Source organism: Mus caroli, chromosome 7 (assembly GCF_900094665.2).
Source record: "Mus caroli chromosome 7, CAROLI_EIJ_v1.1, whole genome shotgun sequence".
Lineage (NCBI taxonomy): Eukaryota > Metazoa > Chordata > Mammalia > Rodentia > Muridae > Mus > Mus caroli.
The window spans coordinates 110,426,412-110,434,928 of record NC_034576.1 but is presented as its reverse complement, the minus strand read 5'-3'; the positions used below and the strand labels follow the sequence as shown (position 1 = coordinate 110,434,928).

The window sequence follows — 8,517 nt, the reverse complement described above, 5'->3', positions numbered from 1 at the left end:
GTATCAAAAGATGGCCTAGTCGGCCATCACTGGAAAGAGAGGCCCATTGGACATGCAAACTTTATATGCCCCAGTACAGGGGAATGCCAGGGCCAAAAAAACTGTGAATGGGTGGGTAGGGAAGTGGGGGCGAGGGTATGGGGGACTTTTGGGATAGCATTGGAAATGTAATTGAGGAAAAGATGTAATAAAAAATATTTTTTAAAAAAAACTTCTCAAGGTATCACCATCCCTGACTTCAAACTGTACTACAGAGCAAGAATAATAAACACAGCATGGAATTGACATAAAAACTGACAACTTTATCAGTAGAATAATTTAGAAGACCAAGAATTTCAACTACACACCTATAATGACTTGATAATTGACAAAGAAGGTAAAACTATACAAAGGATAAATGAAAGCATCTTCAACACATTACTGGTTTAACTGACATTTACATGCAGGAGAATGCAAATAAACTCACATCTATCACCCTTCACAAAACTCAAGTCCAAGTAGAAGAATGACCTCAATATAAAGCAGGACACACTAAATCTAATACAAGAGAAAGTAGTGAATGGCCTCTAACTCACTGACACAGGATATAAATTAATGAACAGAACACCAATAGTTCAGGTACTAAGATCAACAATTAATAAGTGGGACATCATGGAACTGCAAAGTTTTACAAGGCTAAGGAAAACATTTATAGGACAAAATGACAGCCTACAGAATCAGAAAAAAAATCTACACGAACCATAAATTTGAAAAAGGACTAATATCTGAAATGTATAATGAACTCAAGAAAATAGAATTCAACATATCAAATAACCCAAATAAAAATTCAATCCCATTTTTCTTAATACTTCATAAATACCACTCTCCATGTATACTGCTCTTTCAATCTGATAATTTTAATGTGGTTTTTCACACATCCTTTGTCTGAATTTGTCTTTTGTTTACTCTCTTTTCTGAAAAGTTATTCTGCAATTCTGCTTGAGAAAAATGTAGTTTCTTTTGGCCTTCTACTTTTTGCTGGAGCTCCTACATTTAAACTTAGATACCAAAATATCTCTAAAAAGGAAGCAAATGGGATTATACAATGTCATATTAGTTTGAAGTCAGATGGTGTTCTGGATGTTCTGGTAGCCACATAATGTCTACCTCTTATTAAATGCTAAGTAAACAATGGAGCTGAATTGAACGGTCTCAAAAATACCTTAAGAACTTTGGGCCACCCTGATGTGCAAAATACTTTCCTGGAGAACACAGAGGTTTTCTTTCCCAGGTTAGAGAGACTTTTATATGACTACAGCTCTACAGTCAATAAATGCAAAGATAAATTTCATGTCAATAATGATAAAGTAAACTGAGACATTTCTGCTCTGATTGTTGGGGCAGAAGTGAGATTTGAGTACCAATATGTGTTAATTCTGTCCCTATGTTTTGCAATTTTCATCATATTTATTTTTTCTCACTTTAACTTTGTGTTGGTCTGTGTGTGTGTGTGTATGTTTGAGTGTACCTGTGGAGATTGAGAATAGGGGAGAAGGAGAAAGGGGAGAGGGAGAGGGAGAGGAAAAGGGAGAGAAAGAGAATTAGTAGAAAGCACTTATACTCAGTTTAGCCATTTTGCAGGCCACATTTACTTTATTTTTTATTTAAATTATAATAGTAATTTTCTTTTAATATTTGAAAGTTTCATATATTAATACAAAATATCATTTAGGGAGAAGAGGAAAGTTTTATAAATCTCAGGTCACATTCCATCACAAAGAACAATCAGAGAAGGAAAGTAAAGGCAGGAACTGGAGCCAAAGCCATAGACGGTTACTGTTTATGAGTTTGTTTCCCATGGCTTGCTCAGACTGCTTTCCTTATTTTTAAATGTTAATTTTTATTTATTTTTTATTCTTTAATCCTTTGTACAGTTCAGTTTCCCCCCTCCCAGTCTGCCATCTCTCCAAAAGGATTTCCTCAACTCCCCAACTCCACATGAGCAGACCTCCCCACAACCTGGGTCCTCAAATCTCGCAAGTGGTAGGTGCATCTTCTCACTGAGGCCAGACCAGGCATTCCTCAGCTCTTTATGTTTTGAGGGCCTCACATAGGCTGGTATATGCTGCCTGGTTGGTGGTTCACAGTCTGAGAGATCTCAGGGATCCAGGTCAGTGGAGAGTGCTGGTCTTCCCATGGGGCTACCCTCCTCCTCAGCTTCATCCAGTTTTCCTCCAATTCAACCACAGAGGTCCCCAGTTTCTATCCCTTGGTTGGTGCTTGTATCTGCATCTGATACTTTCAGCTGCTTGATAGCCATGCTAGTCTCCTGTCTGCAGGCACACCACAGCATCAGTAACAGTGTCAGGCCTCCCCTTGAGCTGGATCTCAATTTGGGCTTGTTACTGGGCCTCCTTTCTCACATGGTCTCCATTTAAGTCCTTGCAGGAACAATTCTGGGTCAGGGCTTTTGACTGTGGGATAACAGCTTCATCCCTCTATTTGATGCCGTGTCCCTCCACTGGAGGTAGACTCTACAAGTTCCCCCTCCTCACTGTAAAGCACTTCGTCCAAGTTCCCTTTTCTAGGTCCTGAGAGTCTCTCAACTCACAGGTCTCTAGCACATTCTAGAGGGTCCTCCACCTCCTACATCCTGAGGTTGCCGGTTTCCATGCTTTCTGCTGGCCCTCAGGGCTTCAGTCCTGTTTCCCCTCACATAATAAATGATCATGTACCCACTTCCTGTCCCCTCTCCTACCCAGGTCTCTCTGCCAACCCCTCCCTGATTGTGATTGCTTTTTTTTTCTCCCTCCCAAGTGGGATTGAGACATCCTCACATGGGCCCTTTGACTTGATAACCTTCATGAGTTCTGTGAATTGTATCCTGGGTATTCTGTACTATTTTTTTTAGCTAATATTTTTTAGTGAGTACATACCTTGTATGTACTTTTGGGTCTGAGTTACATCATCCAGGATGATATTTTCTAGTTCCATCCATTTGTCTGCAAAACTCATGATGTCTATATTCTTAATAACTGAGTAGTATTTCATTGTGTAAATTAGTCACATCTTTTGTACCCATTCTTCCGTTGTGGGACATCTGTGTTGTTTCCATTTTTGGCTATCACAGATAATGCTTATGTAAGAATAGAGAAATATGTGCCCTTGTGGCATGGTGGGGCAACTTTTGGGTATAAGCACAAGAGTTGTCTTTAGATAGATCTATTTCCAGTTTTCTGAGGAACCTCCAGATTGATTTCTAGAGTGGTTTTACCAGTTTGTAATCCTAACAGAAATGGAGGAGTTTTCCTCTATACCCTCAACATCATCTGCTGTCAACTGAGTTTTTTATCTTAGCCATTTTGATTGGTATAAAGTAGAATCCCATGTCATTTTGATTTGCATTTTCCTGATGACTAAGGATATTGTACATTTCTGTAGGTGCTTCTCAGCCATTTGAGATTCCTCAGGTGAGAATTCTTTGTTTAGCTCTGTATCCCATTTTTTCTTTTTCCAATTTTTATTAGGTATTTCTTCATTTACATTTCAAATGCTATCCTGAAAGTCTCCTATACCCTTCCCCGACCCTGCTTCCCTACCCACCCACTCCCACTTCTTGGCCCTGGTGTTCCCCTGTACTGGGGCATATGAAGTTTGCAAGACCTAGGGGTGCCTCTTCCCAATGATGGCCAACTAGGCCATCTTCTGCTACATATGCAGCTAGAGACACGAGCTCTCTGGTACTGGTTAGTTCATATTGTTTTTCCACCTATAGGGTTGTAGAGATACAAAACTCTGTATCCCATTTTTAAAAGGGTTATATGGTTCTCTGGAGTCTAACTTCTGGAATTCTTTGTATATTTTCGATATTAGCCCTCTGTTAGATTTGAGGTTAGTGAAGATTTTTTTTCCTAGTTTGTAGGTTGCTTGTTTGTCCTATTGACTATGTCCTTTACCTTTCAGAAGCTTTCCTGTTGCATCACTTATCATTTGTCAATTGTTGATCTTAGATCCTGAGCTATTGGAGTTCTGTTTAGGAAATTTCTCCCTGTGCTAATGAGTTTGAGGCTCTTTCCCACTCTCCTACTATATTCAGTGTATCTAGTTTTTTGTTGAGGTTTCTGATCCATTTAAATTTGTGCTTTGTGCAAGGTTACAAATATGGATCTATTTTAATTTTTCTACACACAGACTGCCAGTTATACCAGCACCATTTAATGAAGATGTTTCTTTTTTCCATTGTATATTTTGGCTTCTTTATCAAAGATCAAGTTTCTGTAAGTGTGTGGTTTTATTTCTTCATTTGTATTCCATTGATCGACCTGTCTGTCTCTATACCAATATCATGAAGGTTTTTTTTTTTTATCACTATTGCTCTGTAGTATAGCTTGAGGTCAGAGATGGTGAATCTCCCATATATTCTTTTATTTTCAATGTATATCTATTTTAGCTAAGACATTAAAGTATGAGAAATGAAAATCATAGCATGACTATGCAGCAAGTCATATCTTTTTTTTTATTTAATGCAAAAGACCAGGAAAAATTCAGACCCCCTAACACCAAGAATATAGGTTTGCTGGTTCAATGACCCTGTTCCAGGAACTTCTGACCACGAAAGTTAGGTTAAAATCTTGAGAACAGTTTTGAGAAGCAGAGAGTTTCCCCCTTGTGATTTTTAGTACCCCCTTGTGATTTTTCACTGGTATTTTCGGCATTTTCCAATAATGCCCTCCCTACGCCTTTGGGTTGTGCTTTTTTAAAAATACCCCCTTTCTCAGCTACTTGGGGTCAAACTCCTCTACCCCTGTGTGGGATACGAGTCAACCACAGTGCACTGGTTTTTGTCAATAAACCTCATGGGATTGCAGCAAGGATGGTCTCTCATAAGTTCCTGGTTGGGGGTAGGGGCTGGTTGCATCATCCCAGACTTGAGTGAAGGTCTCCTCTCTTCGGGGATATTTCATTTGTGGGGGCTTGTCTGGGATTTGTGACCAACCTAGTCTCAGATGACCGACTTGGAGGTGAGACATTGTCTGTGTCTTTCTGTCTTTGTGTTTCTGTGCTGGCTGAATTTTGATTCTGTATTTTCGGTTTTGCAGTTGCTTGCATCTCTGGAGGATACAAAGAGGTGTGATCAGCATACTGCCACCCTGGGAGACGTCTGGGGAAGTCAGGGGGACCTCAGTCCCATCAGGAGGCTGGAGAGGACTCGGTAATTCCCCTGGATATGCGAAGTTATCCGCCCTTGTGGCTGTCTATATCTTTTGAATGGTTTTGGCTGTCCAGGTGGAAGCAGACATCTGTTAGTATTTGTCTGAGTGCCTTGAGTCTCTATTTTATCTTATTTGTGACTTTGACAATGGGACAGACCATGACAACCCCCCTTAGTCTGACTTTGAGCCATTGGACTGAAGTTAGGGCTAGAGCACACAACTTGTCAATAGAAGTTAAAAAAGGATTGTGGCAGATGTTTTGCTCTTCAGCATGGCTGACATTTGATGTCGGGGGCCCCCAGAAGGTACTTTTGGCTTAACTATCATTTTTGAGATCAAAGCCATTGTTTTTCAGGAAGGACTCGGATCCCATTCTGATCAGAAACCATTCATCACTGTGTGGCAAGATCTGGTTCAGAACCCCCCCACACCCCCACCTTGGGCCAAAGCCTGGGTATGTGAACAAAAGCCAGGCTTGTGAGTCCTGCCTCTCCATGAAACACCAAAGGATAAATCAAAAGTAAAGGCTTCTCCCGAAATGGAGTCTCCAGCCAAGACTTTGGCCCCTCCCAAAACCTATTCCGAGATTGAGAAGCCTCCTGAGTGGCCTAGTCCACTACCTCCCACTTATTCACAGCCTCAACCCCAGCCACCAGGGAACCCCAAACCCCTCCAGGCAGCAGGAGGCAAATATGCTTCGAGTCTGGATGGACCAGACTCAACTGTGAGTCTGTGGCTGCGTACCTACGGACCTCCAGGGACGTGCCAAATCTTCAACCCCTACAGTACTAGCCATTTTCCTCTGCTGATCTTTATAACTGGAAAACTAATCTCCCTTCTTTTTCAAAATATCCTGCTAGCATGACAGGATTGGTGGAGTCTCTGATGTACTCCCACCAACCCACTTGGGATGATTGTCAGCAGTTTTACAGGTTCTCTTTACTACTGAGGAGAGGGAAACAATCCTGTTGGGAGCACGAAAAAAAAAATGTCCCCAGAGCAATGGAGTGCCAACCAATCTTCAAAATGAAATAGATGCTGGGTTTCCCCTTAACCAACCTGATTGGGACTTCAATACAATAGCAGGTAGGGAGCCACTGATGGTCTACTGCCAGGTCCTTGTGGCAGGGCTGAGAGGGGCTGCTAGATGCCCCACCAGTTTGGCTAAGGTAAGAGAGGTTGTTCAGGCACTTGTTGAATCACCATCTGTGTTTCTTGAACGTTTAATGGAGGCTTATCAGTGTTATACTCCCTTTGACCCAACCTCTGAGAGTCAGCAAGCTGTGGAGGCTATGGCCTTTATAGGGCAGTCAGCATCAGATATTAAGAAAAAGTTATAGCAGCTAGAAGGGTTGCAGGATTATACCTTACATGATTTGGTTAAGGAGGCAGAGAAATTGTTTCATAAATGGGATAATGAGGAAGAGAAGCAAGAAAGAGAGAAGCGAGAGGCAGAAGAAAGAGAAGACAGGAGGGATTGTAGACAAGAGAGAAATTTAACTAGAATTTTGGCTGCAGTAGTAGGAGAGAAAGAAAAGACAGGACTTAGGCAGATAGGGAACCTGGGCAACAGAAAACCAAAGATGTGTAACAATGAAGAGAAATGCCCCTTGGATAAAGACCAATGTGCTTATTGCATAGAAAAAGGACACTGGGCAAGAGAGTTCCCAAAGAAGAAAGAGATGGCCCCTAAGGTATTGGCCCTAGAAGAAGATGATTAGAGGGGATGGGGCTTGGACCAATTCCCTGAGCCTAGGGTAACCCTGACTGTGGAGGTGACTTTTATGAACTTTTTAGTGGACACAGGGGCTGAATATTCTGTATTAAAACAACCATTGGGAAAGTTAAAAAATAAAAAGACTATAGTAATTAGGGCAACTGGATAGAAACAATACCCATGGATCACCTCAAGGACTGTAGATCTGAGGAAAGGGCAAACAAAGCACTTGCACTCTTTTTTGGTAATCCCTGAGTGCCCTATGACTTTACTAGGGAGAGACTTACTAACAAAGTTGAAAGCCCAGATCAAGTTTAACCAAACTAGACCAGAGGTAACATGGGAGACTCCCACCTCCATGGTGTTGGCCCTGAAGCTCAAAGAGTAATACCTGTTGTGTGAGTTCCTGAATCAGACAGAGACTTATAACATAGAGAACTGGTTGACAACATTTCCTAAGGCTTGGGCAGAGACTGGGGGTATGGGAATGGCAGTAAGAGTTCCCCCAGTGGTAGTAGGACTGAAGGCCAATGCCACCCCATAGGAGTATGTCAGTATAAACTGGGAGGCTCGGGAAGGAGTCAGAACTCATATCTAAAGGCTTCTACAACAAGGCCTCCCCCTGGAACACTCGTCTGTTACCAGTCAAAATGTCTGGCACTAATGATTATATACCAGTACAAGACTTGAGAGAAGTTAACAAAAGGGTCCAGGACATACACCCAACTGTCCCCAGTTCTTATAATCTCCTCAGCTCCCTCCCACCAGAAAGGAAATGGTACACTGTTTTAGATTAAAAAGACGACTTTTGCTTGGAACTGCATTCATCTAGTCAGCCTATTTTTGCCTTTGAATGCAAAGATCCAAATACTGGATTGGCAGGTCAATTGACCTGGTCTAGGCTGCCCTAGGGGTTCAAAAATTCCCCTACTCTTTTTGATGAGGCTCTCCATCAGGACCTAGCCTCTTTCAGGGCTGAAACCCTCAGGTGACTCTGCTCCCACATTGATGACTTTTTGATAGGTGTGACCACCAAGTTTGAGTGCAGAAAAGGGACTGAAAAATTACTAACAGAATTAGGTGAGTTGGGGTACCGAGCCTCAGGTAAAAAGGTTCAGCTGTGTCAGACTGAAGTTATATATTTGGGATACACCCTTCAAGACAGAAAGCAGTGGCTAATGGAAGCCAGAAAAAAGACTGTAACTCTGATCCCCACCCCAACTACACCAAGGCAAGTAAGAGAATTCTTGGGCACCGCTGGCTTCTGCAGGCTCTTGATACCTGGGTTTGCGACCTTAGCTGCTCCGTTGTACCTCCTAAAGGAAGGGGGTGTTTGTGTGGAGTCCAGATCACCAGAAAGCCTTTGAAGAAATTAAAAAGGGCCTACTAACGGCCCCAGCCTTAGTTTTTCCTGACCTAACCAAACATTTCACTCTGTGGATGAGAGATCAGGGGTCGCCAGAGGAGTCCTTACCCAGACTTTGGGACCTTGGAAAAGGCCAGTGGCTTACCTATCCAAGAAGTTAGACTCTGTTGTCAGCAGGTGGCCTTCCTGCCTAAAAGATATTGCTACCATAGCTCTACTTTTCAAGGATGCTGACAAGCTCA

General features: G+C 42.1%; 1 pseudogene; it reads left to right on the top strand.

Annotated features, from left to right (window-relative positions):
- Positions 1-5,338: 5,338 nt before the first annotated feature.
- On the top strand, positions 5,339-7,297 carry LOC110298033 (annotated as a pseudogene).
- Positions 7,298-8,517: the final 1,220 nt, after the last annotated feature.